Source organism: Trifolium pratense, linkage group LG5, assembly GCF_020283565.1.
Source record: "Trifolium pratense cultivar HEN17-A07 linkage group LG5, ARS_RC_1.1, whole genome shotgun sequence".
NCBI lineage: Eukaryota > Viridiplantae > Streptophyta > Magnoliopsida > Fabales > Fabaceae > Trifolium > Trifolium pratense.
In genome coordinates, this window is record NC_060063.1 from 37,127,895 (window position 1) to 37,145,162 (window position 17,268).

General features: G+C 37.4%; 1 long non-coding RNA gene and 1 other non-coding gene across 3 annotated transcripts; both read right to left on the minus strand.

Moving 5' to 3' along the window:
* Positions 1-7,609: 7,609 nt before the first annotated feature.
* LOC123884745 lies at positions 7,610-10,970 on the minus strand. 2 transcript variants are annotated; one of them, XR_006800920.1, is made up of 7 exons: positions 10,768-10,970; positions 9,437-9,567; positions 9,048-9,189; positions 8,898-8,947; positions 8,565-8,647; positions 8,161-8,227; positions 7,610-8,001 (listed from the first exon to the last, which is right to left on the minus strand). It is a non-coding gene; the product is annotated as an uncharacterized LOC123884745 (long non-coding RNA). The 2 variants fall into 2 exon arrangements; XR_006800919.1 differs by having other exon boundaries at positions 8,161-8,647.
* A 3,954-nt stretch (positions 10,971-14,924) lies between these two features.
* On the minus strand, positions 14,925-15,031 carry LOC123887795. The gene has a single exon (XR_006801789.1). It is a non-coding gene; the product is annotated as a small nucleolar RNA R71 (small nucleolar RNA).
* Positions 15,032-17,268: the final 2,237 nt, after the last annotated feature.

Below are 17,268 nucleotides of genomic sequence, written 5' to 3' on the forward strand. Positions count from 1 at the left end.
GACAAGAGCGCGGAAAACCTTATGATAACCGCGGTAGGGGTAATACAAGTGGTGGTAAGAAGCCGGTGAATGAGAATTGTTACAAATGTGGAGAGAAGGGTCATATGTCGTATGATTGCCTGAAGAAATTGGACAAGTGTTTGAATTGTGGGAAGTTAGGCCACAAAACTGAAGTGTGTAGGACAAGAGTGTTTTGTTTCAACTGTGGTGAGGAGGGCCACAAGAGTATAATCTGCAAGAAGCCCAAGAAGGTGATGGGCAAGGTGTTTGCTTTGAGTGGAGAGGATGCTAGCCTTGAGGACAATCTCATTAGAGGTACGTGTTTCATCTATGACACTCCTTTAATTGCGATTATAGATACGGGAGCGACGCATTCTTTTATTTCTTTGGATTGTGCGAAGCGTCTTAGTATTCCTTTAACGGATATGACGGGTAGGATGGAAATAGAAACTCCTGCTAATGGTTCAGTGATTACCCGACAAGTATGTCGTAACTGCCCCGTAACCATTTTTGGTAGGCATTTTGGTATGGATTTAGTGTGTATTCCACTTAGTGGTATGGATGTGATTTTTGGTATGAATTGGTTAATCTTCAACCGAATTCATATCAACTGTCGTGAGAAGGCCGTTGTTTTTCCGAAGCCGGAGGAGAACTTGCATTTGATGAGCGGGAAGGAAGTATCGGAAGCGTTGAAAGAACATGCCGAGATGTTCATGATGTTTGCATCATTGAAACTCGAAGGAGGAGTTAAGATAGAAGAGTTACCGATCGTTTGTGAATTCCCAGATGTGTTTCCGGATGATATATCTGACGTGCCTCCAAAGCGAGAGGTAGAGTTTTCTATCGACCTAGTACCTGGAACTAGTCCGATATCGATGGCGCCGTATCGAATGTCAGCGTCAGAGTTGAATGAGTTGAAGAAGCAACTTGAAGAGCTGCTTGAGAAGAGGTTTGTTCGACCGAGTGTTTCGCCATGGGGAGCGCCGGTATTGCTTGTGAAGAAGAAAGATGGAAGCATGAGATTATGTATAGACTATCGTCAGTTGAACAAAGTGACGATCAAGAATAAATATCCACTTCCGAGGATAGATGATTTGATGGATCAACTAGTTGGAGCTTGTGTGTTTAGTAAGATCGATTTGAGATCTGGATACCATCAGATTAGAGTGAAGACGGAAGACATACCTAAGACTGCATTTAGGACGAGGTATGGGCACTACGAGTATTCAGTTATGCCGTTTGGTGTGACCAATGCACCTGGAGTTTTCATGGAGTATATGAACCGAATTTTCCATTCATTTTTGGATAGATTCGTGGTGGTGTTCATCGACGACATTTTGATTTACTCAAAATCCGAGGAAGAGCACGAAGAGCACTTGAGGATTGTTTTGCAAGTCTTGAAGGAGAAGAAGTTGTATGCCAAGTTGTCAAAGTGTGAATTTTGGATGAAAGAGGTGAGTTTCCTAGGGCATATAATTTCAAGTGGAGGAATCGCGGTAGATCCTGCGAAGGTTGACGCTGTGTCACAGTGGGGAACGCCGGAATCTGTTTCAGAGATTAGAAGTTTCCTTGGTTTAGCCGGTTATTATAGAAGATTCATCGAAGGTTTTTCGAAGTTGGCTTTGCCGTTAACCAAGTTGACGAGGAAAGATCAAGCGTTTGTTTGGGATGGTATTTGTGAGAAGAGTTTCCAAGAGCTCAAGAGAAGATTGACTACTGCACCCGTGTTGATTTTACCTGATGCCAAAGAGTCGTTCGTCGTGTATTGCGATGCTTCGAAGTTAGGACTTGGTGGAGTGCTTATGCAAGGGGGTAATGTGGTAGCATATGCTTCAAGGCAACTGAAGGTTCACGAGAGGAACTATCCAACGCATGATTTGGAGTTAGCCGCAGTGGTGTTTGCTTTGAAAGTGTGGAGACACTACTTGTATGGATCGAGGTTTGAAGTGTTTAGTGATCACAAGAGTCTGAGATACTTATTCGACCAGAAGGAGTTGAATATGAGGCAACGAAGATGGCTCGAATTCTTAAAGGACTACGATTTTGAATTGAGTTATCACCCCGGAAAAGCCAATGTGGTGGCCGATGCATTAAGTAGGAAAACTTTGCATATGTCATCATTGATGGTGAAAGAGTTAGAGTTGATTGAAGAATTCCGAGACTTGAGTCTTGTGTGCGAGGTTACTTCTACAAGTGTGAAGCTTGGAATGTTAAGATTGACGAATCCTTTTCTTGAAGATATTAAAGAACGTCAGAAATCGGATAAGAGATTGATGGAGAAGATGGTACTCATCAATGAAGGCAAGGAGACCAATATCAAGATTGACGAAAGTGGAGTCATGAGATTTCACGGAAGAGTTTGTGTACCGGATGTACCCGAATTAAAGAGAATGATCATGGAAGAAGGTCACAGAAGTGGTTTGAGTATTCATCCTGGAGTAACCAAGATGTATCAGGATTTGAGGAAGTTATTTTGGTGGCCGGGAATGAAGAGGCAAATTTCTGAATTTGTTTATTCATGCTTAACTTGTCAGAAATCGAAGATTGAACATCAGAAGCCGTTTGGTTTGTTACAACCAATGTTTATACCCGAATGGAAATGGGATAGCATTGCAATGGATTTTGTGGGAGGTTTACCGAAGACCAAGAAAGGTAACGAGGTGATTTGGGTAGTGGTAGATCGTCTGACGAAGTGTGCTCACTTCATTGCTATTAGGAAAGGTACTTTGGTGCCTAAGTTGGCCGAGATTTATGTGGAGCAGATTGTGAAGCTACATGGTATTCCAACAAGTATTATTTCGGATAGAGATCCGAGATTTACTTCTAGATTTTGGGAAAGCTTGCAAGAAGCTTTAGGAACGAAGTTGAGGTTGAGTTCAGCGTATCATCCTCAGACAGATGGTCAGTCGGAGAGGACGATACAATCCTTAGAGGATTTGTTGAGAGCTTGTGTTTTGGAGCAAAACGTGAATTGGGATTCTTGTTTGCCGTTGGTAGAGTTTACATACAACAACAGTTACCATTCTAGTATCGGAATGGCACCGTTTGAGGCTTTGTATGGGAGAAGGTGTAGGACACCTCTGTGTTGGTATGAAACTGGAGAAGGTGCAATTCTTGGACCAGAGATTGTACAAGAAACAACAGAGAAGATTCGGATGATTCGTGAGAAGATGAAAGCGTCTCAGAGTCGACAGAAGAGTTATCATGATAAGAGGAGGAAGGACATTGAATTCCAAGAGGGGGATCATGTATTCCTACGAGTTAAATCGACTACTGGAGTAGGACGTGCGTTGAAGTCAAGGAAGTTGACGTCGAGGTTTATTGGACCGTTTGAGATTTTGAAGCGAGTTGGGAAAGTTGCGTATAGGATTGCATTACCGCCATCATTGGCGAATTTGCACGATGTTTTTCATGTATCACAGATGCGCAAGTATGTGTCTGATCCGACACACGTGATTGAATCGGACGATGTTCAAGTGAGGGATGACTTGACCATCGAGACTGTGCCTTTGAGAATCGAAGGAAGAGAAGTGAAGAGGTTGAGAAACAAAGAGATTGCATCCGTGAAAGTCGTGTGGGGAGGACCGGCTGGTGAGAATGCGACGTGGGAGTTGGAAAGCAAGATGAGAGATTCTTATCCCGATCTGTTTCTAGGTAATTTCGAGGGCGAAATTCTTTTAAGGGGGGTAGGATTGTAACGACCCATTTTTCGTATTCGTATATTTTATTAAATGTTATTTTATTTATTAATTGGCTTTTATTATTTTAGTGAGCGGCGAATAATTATTTAGCCGAACGTAAGTTATTAGGCTCGAGAACCTTTGTTTTGGGCTTAATGGGCGTGAGAGGCAATGGGCCTAAGCCATTTGGGCTTGGTTCATGACAATTGAGAAGTAGTATAAGTAGCAAGTCAAACATATGAATAGTATCATAAATTCATTTCTTTAAGTTTGAGTGAGTAGAAGCAAGATAGAGCAAGAGCTAGGGTTTTGGCTAAGAGAAAGCTTGAGCAAGAGAAGGCTTGGATCATCATCTTTGCTTAAGGTAAGAGATTAGAATTCATGATTCTTGAGTGACAAGGAGGGGGGAGATTGTCTATGTCTCCGTTCCCGAACTCTCCCACTCAATTTCTTTTAGACTTTTGATAAGCTTTTGTATGTGAGTGTGATGTTCTTCATCATCACTTTGTGTGTGTTAATCACTAGCTTGATTCCATGATAAATATGTATGTGTTTGGATCATTTTTGGAAAGTTTATGAAAGTTACTTAAAACCCAAGAAATTGGCATGATTTTGATTATTAGAGGTATTTGGATGTTTGGAAGGGATGATTAATGTTCCTTGATACCATATATGTTTGGAATGACTGTTTATATGAATTTATAACATGTTTAGATGAATTTTTGAGTTGATTTGAGGTTAAACCGCCTTAGATAACTCAAGAACAGATTTTCTTTCTGGTGTAGTTCGCTGAGCGAACAGGAGTTCGCTACAGCGAATAAGTTCGCCACCAGCTCGCTACCTGTTCGCCATGTACCTGTAATCCTCTGATGTAGTTCGCTACAGCGAACTAAGCTTCGCTTAGCGAATAAGTTCGCTACCTGTTCGCTACGGATTCGCTTAGCGAACAGTACTGAACCTGCAATTTTTGATAAGTGTTCATAAGTGTAACTAGGCACTTGTAACATGGTTTAAGAGTATCCTTACATGATTGTTGATACATGTTGATGCTGTTAATGCTTATTGATAATCGTTAAATGATTGATAAACGTGTATGCAATAAGTTGTAGCTTAAAGTGAGCAATGTGATGTTTTGACATTAAATTGTAATGTTAAGTGAATGTGTTAGGATTGTGTTCCCGCATTCATAATGAGCAGCTTCGAGCTAGAGAAATATCATATTGATGATATGTGTAAACATACATGCATTCATGTATATATATATGTTGAATTGGAAACTAGGGTTCCAATAGATTTAAATGGATTTTTGAGTCCATAAGGAAGCCGAGGATCGGATTAGATGAATCCATAAGATCTAGAGCTGCTATCCAGCAGGATATAAAACTGTTTAACTTATCCATGAGGGATATGAAGGTTTGGTAAGTTCCGAACAATCCGGCAAGATGTAAAACTGTTTAACTTATCCATGAGGGGTAAAAGGCAATTGGTACCACATGCATTAGTTGTGTCTAGGGATGACATGACATAGAATGATTGGCATTAGATACATTAGGGTAAATGCGCATATATTTGATAAATGGTATGTGACATTATCTGGTTGAGCTGTGCTAAACTTTGTTAATTGATAACTGTTTGGTGCGATGTTTTGACGTGAGTTAGAATATGTATGATGTAGTTCGAAAGTGTAAGACCTTTCTTATACTCGTATGATATGCGGTTATGTTTTCTAACTCTCTGCTTTGTGTTATTTGCTGGACCTTTGGGGGTTCAGATATTCAGGCTGAGGACGGTGCCGACGTTTAGACTGCGGTTTTAGCGTGGTGTTGAAGTACCTTTTGGTGAGGAGACTTAGCATAGATTACTCCTCTTAGTACTAGCTTTTGACTAGAGTTTGTAAATAGTAAATGCTCTGGTAATGTAACATCGAGTCGGGGTTTTCGCTTGGCTTTCATCGTATATCGGTGTTACCTTTTTGATATGCTAGTTCTTGTATAAGTGACATCCTTAGGGATGAATATGGCTTATGTATATATATATGTATATATATGCATGCTTGGTTTGATTGGAATCCGCTGTTGCTTTTCATGTTAAATTTCATGATGCTCTGTGTGTATGCTTGTGTTTTAATTACCGCGTGGCACTCTGCCTTTACACTTGTTGAAAAGTTTTTAAAATTACGTTTTTAAGGGTAGTATGGGTTAGGGTGTTACAAATAGCATACCAAATCGCCCTGCTAAAGGAACATTCACAAAAAGATGAACTTTTGATTCTCTTTCGGACCGACACAATACACAATGTAAGGAGTCCAAATCTCTAATTATGTTCCTTTGAAACAGGTTCAATTTGGTAGGCAATCGATATAATAAAGGCTTAATTAATAAAATAGTCCCTAAAGATATTTTTGGTTTCACATAGGTCCCTTAAAGAAAAAAAAGTCTGAATAGGTCCCTTAAAGACATCTCCGTTAATCAGTTTGGTCCTTAAGTAGAGGTGGGAATAGGCTAGGCCGAGCTAGGCTTTGCCAAGCCTGGGCCTGGCCTGTCAAAAAATCTAAGGCCTGAGCCTGGCCTGTGGCCTATCATAGGCCTAATTTTTAGGCCTGAGCCTGGTCTTTTGAAAGCCTGATGTGGCCCGTTGGCCTGTTTAAAAGCCTATTTCATATGAACATATTTAAATAAATAATTATATTTTTTTAAAATATACTTATGAACGAATAAACCAATGTTCCTTTTGATATTTAACATGATATTTTAGAAATTTTGACTATATATGTCATCATATTTTAATTCTAGTTTATAATAATACATTTATATATGTTAAAAACGAATGTAGATTAATAAATTTAAACTACTTAAAAAGTTAATAGATTTATAATTTAACCAAAGTACAAATTTTAATATATAAATTATAATCTTAGTAAAAATATCATTCATATTAAGTTAAATAGGCCGGCCTAATAGGCCTCAAAGGCTTTTTTAATGGCCTGCGGCCTGGCCTTTTTAGCTAAATAGGCTTATAAAAAAGCCTTGGCCTGCTCTATTTAAAGAAATAGGCTGGCCTGGCCTGAGCCTGTGTAGGCTGGGCCTTAAGGCCCGGTAGGCCGGCCTGGCCTATCCGACACTAATTTTGATTCAAAGAGAGCGGTGCTAAAAAAATTTCCGCTAAAATCAATATATGCTTTGTCTAGTTGTCTTACCGAAAATTCCCCATCATCTCCATTCTTCCATTTCCACCAAATAGCCCCCAAAGTTGAATGCCAAATCAAAAATAATCATTTGACCACTTTCTTAGTTCTTATGTACAAGCAACACAACTGGAGAAGAGCAAAACCATTTCCTGACAAAACCATCGATGATAACACCAAAAAATGCACTATTTATTTAATAAAATTAGCTTAGTATTTTACTATTTCTTTGCATTTTTCATAGTATTACTACTATTATTTTTATGTATTTCAGGAATGTCTGGAACCTACCAAATAATTTACAAGTGGCGCACGCCATGTGTGTTTTGTTTCTTTTTCATAGGCACTTATTCATCAACATGTGGCGCACGCCACTTGCTATCACTACAAGAAATTTGACTTATAGCAACGGCAAATATCCGTAGGTAAAAGTCACAAAACCGTGGGTATAGGCCGAAAAACCTACCCCAACGGACGTTTTGTTCCGTAGACTTTAACTCGCTATACCCACGGAAATATACCATCACTATAGGCTATAGCTACGGTAATTTCAGCTGTTGGACAAAATCTCAAAGCTATACCCACGGCCATTGATAAATCTATTCAATTGTTTTAGCCACCACTTTTGCCGTTGGTATAGGCATGGCAACATTTTTTTTTGCTTCTTTTTTCTTTTACCGATCAATTTCTTTTTAATAATAAGATTTTGTCAATATTTCTTGCACACACTAGCTGTAATTATGAAACAAAATAAATGAAAACTTAAATTATATTATTATATTGAAAAAACTAACAAATCTTACAAATATGTCAAAATAATGACAAAGTACATCAAAATACCAAAACAATACCTATTCAATTCTTCCAAAATTTAAACTGCGCCAAGTAACTTAGAGCAGAACAAACTCGTATAAACTTGAAAGCAATATTAAAGTCATTGCTTACTTCTAATATCCACCCCAAAATTACAAATCAATAAACTTCAACAAAACATACATGTGCATCACCTCCTAGCTACCAGTCAATAAGCTGCAGTCCAACTAAATAATAATAGCCACTAATCTGCATGCATCTCCCCGATAAGACCACATTACCAACTTTTGCACTTGATGGAGTAAAGCATATTTTCAACCTAAACTGAAACCAATTATAGTTAGCATTTCAACAAGAAGGTTAAAGCATATTTCCAAATTTGCATAAATCCACACCCTAAAGCCAAAGATTTCCATTTAAATTGTAGCTAAATAAAGGACATATGAAATTGTTAATCATTTAGTTTAGAGAATTGGTACTCACCTACTGATAATAGGCTCATAAATCAGAACATACCAAATTGCTTCCTCATCAGAAATGTCCAAGATGTCTTGTATGTACAAGGTGCAAAGGAGTCAAAAGAACATATCAGTTTTTTCATTGAACATGAGAGATGTGATGTCCTTGAATCCTCTAATTTTACTACAATTGTAGGGGGAAAAATAACAATATACTCATAGCAAAGAACTTGTTTATAACAAAAGAACAAAAACAACAATATACCTACTATGAGATAACACATACAAGGATATCATGCAATTATCTCTCAACCTCATCAAGAACATATATGATGGCTGACATTAACATAATAATAAAAATACCTCTAAAAACTATTGTGCACGTCTGCCCCATTAAAATACCAAAAAAGTTAATCAATTTATACTCACCAGTTACAAGATCTAGACACTCGATTTTTTCCTCCAAACGCCTCACCAATCATGACACTTCCTCTCGTTACAGGTTATAACACCTATACAGAAAAAGAAGATGAAGATACATCTATCATAGAAATTTGAATACTAACAAACAAAGCAAAGCATAAACCACACAAAAATAGCCGTAGCAGTACAATAGGAAATAAGAAATATTAAAAATCTTGCTGAAAATATTTAGGCTTTTAAACCATAAGAAATAAATCACAAGAAACTCCATAACTTTGGCCAATGATATATAATTCAAGAAAAATGCAACCTATATGATATATCTTAGAATCCACAAACCTGTCACATAGCCAAATTGTGTCAGCACAGTTATGTTTGACCCTTCATGTCTGAAACACAGAGAAAAATAGCTAAGAAACCAAGCCTGCATTATTAACTTATGCAACAAATCTACACATAAAAATAGCTAAGAGGAAATTGAGTTCATACTCTGCATCTGCAGGAGGAACAGTGGCTATCAAAATTAAGCTTGAAAATTGCAATATTCTGACACAACTTTCTTGAGCTTCTATTTCTAGGACTTTTTAAGATGCAAAATAAGTTCATAAAGTGGAAAATCCTGACCAGGATGCTGCAAAAGCTTAACAATTATTTCACATAAAAAAATTCAAGAACATGTGAAGCTGAGAAAAGAAAACCCAAATTATACTTCAGAATTTAATAAAACCATTGATAAATCCACACCGATCTATATACTATATAACCTAAACAACAATGAAGATAACAAAGGGATGACATCTACAATTTTTTCTTGAAGTGATGTTGCAATATAATTCAAATGATATGAGACTTTAACAGTGAGCTTAGTATTTGCTTACCTTCAATTAAACTCATCTCTGCAACTGCAAACAAGTGCATCTTAATCAAATTGCAACAATGCCTCAATAGAAGCTTGAACCCATAAGCCTCAAGTGCATGACACATAGTAGGACTTGGAAAAGGTAGAATTCTACATCAATCAGTTACTCAAATTAATCATGAGGCAATTCAAAGAGTAAAGATCAACTGGTTACAATTGAGAGTCACAGTGGTAAAATTAAAAAAGTTCTCATCTCTGAAAGGAAACTCATCTTCTCTTCTTCAAACATCATCTCACATCCCTCCTTTACTTGTCAACAACAATGAATGCAAAAGAGGATTGTTCCACTAACTATAATAGAAATTCCTGCCTTACATAAACTAGTTTGACACCAAATGTTACACCTCTCAATAACGTTTTAACCGATATAAATTTTATAAAATCCACCGTTGGATTGAAAGTTTACATCATATAGATCATTTGTGTAAAATTTCAGACAAATCCAAAATCATTTGATATGTTATTGAGATACATCAAGTCAGGATCCGTTGACACCAACTAGTTTGACACCAAATGTTACACCTCTCAATAACGTTTTAACCGATATAAATTTTATAAAATCCACCGTTGGATTGAAAGTTTACATCATATAGATCATTTGTGTAAAATTTCAAATAAATCCAAAATCATTTGATATGCTATTGAGACACATAAAGATTAACGGCATGTCTTATCTACAACTGCTCCTAAGACCTCAATATATCTATAACAGATCACAATTCTTAAGTATAAATCAGCAACTACATGCATAATAATGCTATGAAAAGTATCACAGCACCTAACAATCACAAATTCCCCAATTTATAAGACCATCTCCAATGGTGGTACTTATATTTTTAAGTACTAGTACCTAATAGGTACTCTCATTGGAGCAAAAACAAAATTGTACCTAATAGGTACTAGTTCTACAATAAGACATAGTACCTAAATAATTTTTGTGGGACCCATTTAAAATGATGTTGAGTTATTGGATAGATGTGCTACTAGTGGGGCCAATTTAGAACTTTTGAAAAGGTTTTAGGTTGGAGGGAATGAGTACTTATTATGTACTATTATTAAAAAAATTATAAATGAATTATGTATACATGTGGGGCCACTTAAGTACTCAAAAATGAGTAGCTCTATTGTGGATGCTCTAACATATCAAAACCCTAACATTGATTAGATGAAAAAATTCCAAATTATTAAGAAACCCTAACTATGGTGCTTCAAAAACAACAAAGGGGATATATATATATATATATATATATATATATATATATAGATAGAGAGAGAGAGAGAGAGAGAGACGAGGGATAGACGAAGGAATGCATCGAAAGTGGGCGGCATGCTTATCTCTTCCACGCCGAATCGCACGCAGTATCTCAAGGGAACAACGATTTTGCAGGAACAAAATATCTTCTTCTCGGTCTATAAATACAAGACTCATCTATTGTTATTTTTTTCTCGCTTAACTTAGATTTTAAGAGCAAAATAGTGATAAATCGTGTTCCTGTTTTCCTGCATTGTTTTTCTGTGATGCAATTTCTCTTGCTAAACTTGGTTCCGGTAACGATTTTTTTTTTTTTTTTGATAATATTTTTTTTTTTTAATTCAATTCAGTTTATTCTATTGTCTATTTATTTAGTTACTGCAATTTATTTGTTTTTCTTCAATTCAGTCACTGTTCGTCACTATTTAATTAATTAATTTCAGTCATAGTTATTGAATTTTATTTTCTGTTTTATGTTTTTGTTTGGTCTATTTTGTCATTATTTTAGCTACTGCTAGTTCTCTATGTTTAACGTAGATGTTAATTATTATTTAAATATCATGTGTTTATCTGCAGCTATGTTTAACTAATTTACTAAGACTGAGATGTGAATTTAAAAGCTAATTTGGATTCGATAGTTAATTTGTATACTCAATTTTTAAACTAGTTTTCTGTATCAGTTTTTAATAATTAAATTAAAGATTTTGTACGATAGTGAAAATTAACTAAGCTATAAATTAATAGCGCGTGTGAAATCTATACCGAATTGTAAAAACTGAATATTAATTTTAAACACCGCGACAACTCTTTAAAGTTAATTAAATTATATTAATTTTTAAAAAGTATTTTATAAACAATGAGTGAGCGACAGCAAAGCATGGTTTTATTTAGTATAGTATAAGTCAACAGCGCGACAGTGTGAGACTTGTGTTTTTAAATCAATATAATTTTGTGAAAACTAAATCTTTTATTAATACAAATTAAGTATTGAATCCATTGAAGCAATTAAAATTCACATCCATTGAAGCAATTAAGTATTGAATCCATTGGAGGGTTCTGATTGAAGCCAACTTTCCTGATAATATAATCAATATTATCATGCATTCTATCACAAGTGTGGAAACAAATGTGAAGTGGCATGGGGCGCGAGCAGAGTACTTTCGGCCTCAACGAGGTATTCGGCAGGGAGATCCGATTTCACCGTATTTATTTGTGCTTTGCATGGATAAATTATCTCATCTAATTTGTCATGCAGTTGAAAACGGAGAATGGAGAACATTACGAGCCGGTAGAAATGGCCCTTTGGTTTCCCACCTTATGTTTGCTGATGATCTATTGTTATTTGGAGAGGCTACTGAGAAACAAGTTCAATGCATTTTGGGAATTCTTAATGCCTTTTGTAATATGTCTGGCCAGGAGGTTAGTAAAGAGAAGACTAGTATTGTTTTTTCTAAAAATGTGGATGGAAATACTCGTCAAAAATTGGTGCAAATGTCTGGATTTAGGGAGTCAAACCAGCTTGGTAAATATCTTGGCGTCCCTTTGACAGGGAGGGCGCCTCGGAGGGACGATTTTCAGTATGTAATTGATCAAATTAGTGCCAAACTAACAAATTGGAAGGCTCAACAACTATCTTTTGCTGGCCGGGTTACTCTAGCCAAAAGTGTCATTGAAGCAACTCCTATTTATCCTATGATGACCAATAAAATTCCGAAAAGTTGCTTGGAGGAAATTCAGAAGTTACAAAGGAATTTTATTTGGGGAGATAAAGATGGTGTTAAGAAATATCATGCAATAGGTTGGGAGAAGGTCACTAAGCCTAAGTATTGTGGAGGTCTCGGTTTACGAAGGCTTGACGTCATGAATCAAGCTTGTATTCTCAAACTTGGCTGGAAGCTGGCGTCGGGTGCTAATGACTTGTGGTGCGAGGTTGTGCGTGGTAAGTACGACTGTAGAGCTTTGAAGGGAGAGATTGATGTTCAAAACACGGCTTCAAGCTTGTGGAAATACATTGTCAAGCTCAGCCCGAAGCTAGATAACTTGTGTTTTTGGGCTTTAGGAGATGGAACAGATGTTGATGCATGGCGGCATGCATGGATTCAAGAAGGAATGCGTGTCATTGATCAGATCAATAACATTCCAGAAGAATTACAAAATATCAAGGTATGTGATCTTGTTGATGATGAAGGTAAGTGGAATTGGAATTTATTTCAAGGATGGATGCCATTGATGTTAAAAAATAGAATTGCTTCTATATTACCTCCATCTCCAGCGAATGGCAAGGACTTACAAGTGGTGGCGGGTGCTGGAACTGATGAGTTTTCAGTTGCTGTCATGTATAAGTTGTTATGTAATTATGCAGAAGATGACATGGAGGATGTATGGAAGCATTTGTGGGCATTACATGTTACAGAGAGGACAAAATATTTTATGTGGATTGCTTTACATGATAGATTGCTAACTAATGCAATTAAGGCTCGTATGGGATTAGCTCATGGGATGTGTGACCATTGTAGAGAGTTTGAAGAAACTAGTATACATGTTTTGAGAGATTGCACCTTAGCAAAAAACATATGGATGATGGTTGTCCCTCAACAAGCCCGTGGGTCTTTTTTTGGTGGAGATATAGCTCACTGGTTTCATATCAATTTGATTGGTGACTTAGTGAAGGTGGCTGATATTAAGTGGACAGAGTTTTGGGCTAATGCTTGTTATTGCTTGTGGACATGGCGCAATAAAGAAAAACATGAAGATAATTTTTTAAGACCCATTAATCCTGTGATGGTTGTGTTGCAGCGATGTAGAGAGTATAATTCTGCAGCAATTGTGAATCGGGTTGTTATAGAGAAACCGCGTAGCATTGCTTGGATTGGTTGGAAACCGCCGGTTGAAGGGTGGATTAAAATTAATACGGATGGAGCTTGTAAAGGAATGGCCACTGCGGGGTGTGGAGGTATCATAAGAGATAGTAAAGGTGTTTGGCTTGGTGGATTTGCAAAACATATTGGTATTTGTAGTGCGTTTACGGCGGAACTTTGGGGTGTTTTAGAAGGACTGCGCCTTGCGTGGAGATTGGGTTTTAGAGCTGTGGAGTTTGATATTGATTCTACATCAGTGGTGAAAGTTATTAAGGATGGTGCATCTTCTAGTGTTATGGGAATTTCTTTGTTAAAGAGCATCAGAAGATTGTTGGAGATGGAGTGGAATGTTAAAATCAACCATTCCTATAGAGAAGCAAATATGTGTGCAGATGCATTGGCAAATTTAGGATGCTCCTTAGAGAATGAAATTATCTTTTTTAATGAGTGTCCAAGTCATATTAGAAATTTACTTGCTGCTGATTGTATGGGGTTTTCATCTCCTAGATTAATCCTGCTGTAATCTTTTTTTATTTGGGCTTAGGCCCTCATCATTATCAAAAATAAAAAAAATAAATAAAATTCACATCCGATTATTAAGTCATATTATCTTAAATACAGTCTAATTAATTATTTAAAACCCCTTTTTAATTAATATCTAGCGTTAACCTTACAACATATTAAAAACATAAGCGAAACATTGAAAAAATAGTCTATGTGGGATTGATAATCTTTTATAACTACACGATATATCTGTGCACTTGTAGTAATATCACTAACAAGTTTTTCGCTACTTAGTTTTTAATCTGTAACGATTAGGGCAACACCTTTTACTTAGGTTGTATGCCCAGTACTCGTACCTCCGAGGAACCATTGGAACAACCTATCCCTGAAATAGAGCGTTACATTAATTTACAACGCCGAATCCACGAATTTCAAAAACAATTTAACCTCATACCTATGGCTCAACACGAACGTCCTCTCAAGGACTATGCCATCCCCTCTGAAGAGGAACCTCATTCGAGTATCGCGCCCCTACCATCGAAGCAAGGAACTTCGAATTGAAACCTGCGTTGTTGCAAATCATGCAACAAAACCAATTCTCTGGTTCCCCTACGGAGGATCCGAACCTCCACTTGTCAGTGTTTGTGCAGTACGCAGACACGATAAAAGCCAATGGTGTCGAACCTGAAGCAATACGACTCTGTCTTTTCCCGTTCTCTTTAAGAGACAGAGCTAGAGCATAGCTTCAAGCTTTACCTACAAACTCCATCACTACATTGAACGAATTGAAGAAGCAATTCTTGGCCAGATATTTCCTGCCAAGCAAGACAGCTATGTTAAGAGCCCAAATCAACGGATTTAGGCAAAAAGATGGAGAATCACTCTTCGAAGCTTGGGAAAGATACAAGGATATGATGAGACTCTGTCCACACCACGGTTTAGAACAATGGCTTATAATCCATACCTTCTATAATGGGCTGCTATATAACACTAGACTTACCATAGATGCAGTCGCCGGTGGAGCGCTGATGGATAAACCTTACCAAGAAGCCACCCAGCTTATAGAAAACATTGCCCAAAACCATTATCAATGGGGAAGCGAACGTGCTGCCATAGAGAAATCCCAGACGAAAGGTGGAATGTACGAAGTAAGTGGCATAGACCAAGTCAATGCAAAAGTAGAAGCCCTTTCTCAGAAATTGGAAAGTTTAACTCTACCAGGTACCGTAGCTGCAGTGTAGCCAAACTGCGAACTATGTGGAGTTCCTGGACACATACCCTATGAATGTCAACTACTTGCCGGACTCGACCAAGTAAACTATGCCCAAGGGAACCCTTACTCCAATAGTTATAATCCTGGTTGAAAGAACCATCCTAATCTCTCTTACAGAAATAACAATGCCTTATTTCCACCTAGTCAAACACCTCCAGGTTTTCAAAAGTAAATAGGACAACAAGCTGCAACCCAGCCACCTAAAAAATCTAACTTTGATCTGATGATGGACAAATTCCTAAACCAAAATATTCATACGAATGAATTAGTGAAACAACTGTCAAACAAAGTGGACGCACTAGCCACCCTTAACAAAATGTTAGAAACACAAATTTCTCAGGTGGCACAACAACAAGCAGCTCTTTCCGCTCCAGCCGGTACTTTCCCAAGTCAACCTGAACCAAACCCCAAAGGGCATGCGAATGCCATACGTACTATAGTTAATAGAAGTGGGAAAGAATTAAAAGGACCAGCCGATCCTAGAATCAAAAACCCTGTCAGCACTAAGAAAACCAGCGAGGAAGATAGGAATAGTGAATCTCCAATGAAGACTGTAGGAGAATCTGAAAATCCCCAACCAAAAGACAAGGAGGAAACAATAGAAAAGAATCCACCTGCTACACCTCCTGTTTACAAACCACCTATCCCATTCCCTCAAAGATTAATTAAATCAAAAACGGAAGGTCAATTTAAGAATTTTGTGGAAATTCTGAAGCAACTCAACATAACCATACCCTTCTCAGAAGCCATAGCGCAAATGCCAACTTACTCTAAGTTCCTTAAGGAAATTCTTTCAAACAAGAGGAAACTTGATGAAGATAGTACAGTAGCACTTACTGAAGAGTGCAGTGCCATATTCCAAAACAAGATGCCACCTAAACTAAAAGACCCGAGGAGTTTCTCAATCCCTTGTGTAATAGGCAACTACGTAATAGATAAAGCACTCTTCGACTTAGGAGCTAGTGTTAGTCTCATGCCCCTGTCAATTAGCAAAAAACTAAACTTAAGTGATCTAAAACCTACTAGGATGTCCCTCCAACTAGCCGATCGTTCGGTTAAATACCCCGTAGGTATCTTAGAAAACATTCCAGTAAGAATCGGCCAGCTTATATCCTTACAGATTTCGTAGTAATGGACACCACGAAAGACTCATGCATCCCAATTCTTTTAGGAAGACCATTCTTAGCCACTGCATGTGCCATAATAGACGTAAAGTGAGGGAAACTTACACTAGAAGTAGGCGAAGAGAAAATTGAATTTATTCTTTCTAAGTTCATGCAAACTCTCGCAGTCGAAGACACTTGTTATGCCATAGACATAATAGATGAGTGTGTCAAAGAAATAGAGAAAGAATTACCTCAAGAGGCGGAGATCCTAAAACATCCTATAGATGAAGACGATAGTTTAAAAGAAGATCCACCGCTAGTGCCTAGTCTCACACCCGAACCTAAACAGCCCTCGCTAGAACTCAACCCGCTACCTAAAAATCTTAGGTATGAATATTTAGACAAAGATATGAGTCGTCCAGTCAAAGTAAATGTTGACCTGAATCCCATAGAAACAGAAAAATTATTAGATGTCTTAAGAAAATATCTTGCCGCCTTAGGGTACAACATCTCAGACTTAAAAGGAATAAGCCTCTCTGTATGCATGCATCGAATCTTATTAGAAGATGATGCAAAGGCTTCGAGAGAACACCAAAGGAGAATAAACCATATCTTAGGTGAAGTGGTTAGAAAAGAAGTGTTGAAACTCTTAGACGCAAGTATCATATATCAAATATCTGATAGCAAATGGGTCAGCCCTGTTCATGTAGTACCTAAGAAAGGAGGACTTACAGTAGTTAAGAACGAGAAAGGAGAGTACGTACCTAAACGAGTAGAATCAGGTTGGCGTATGTGTAT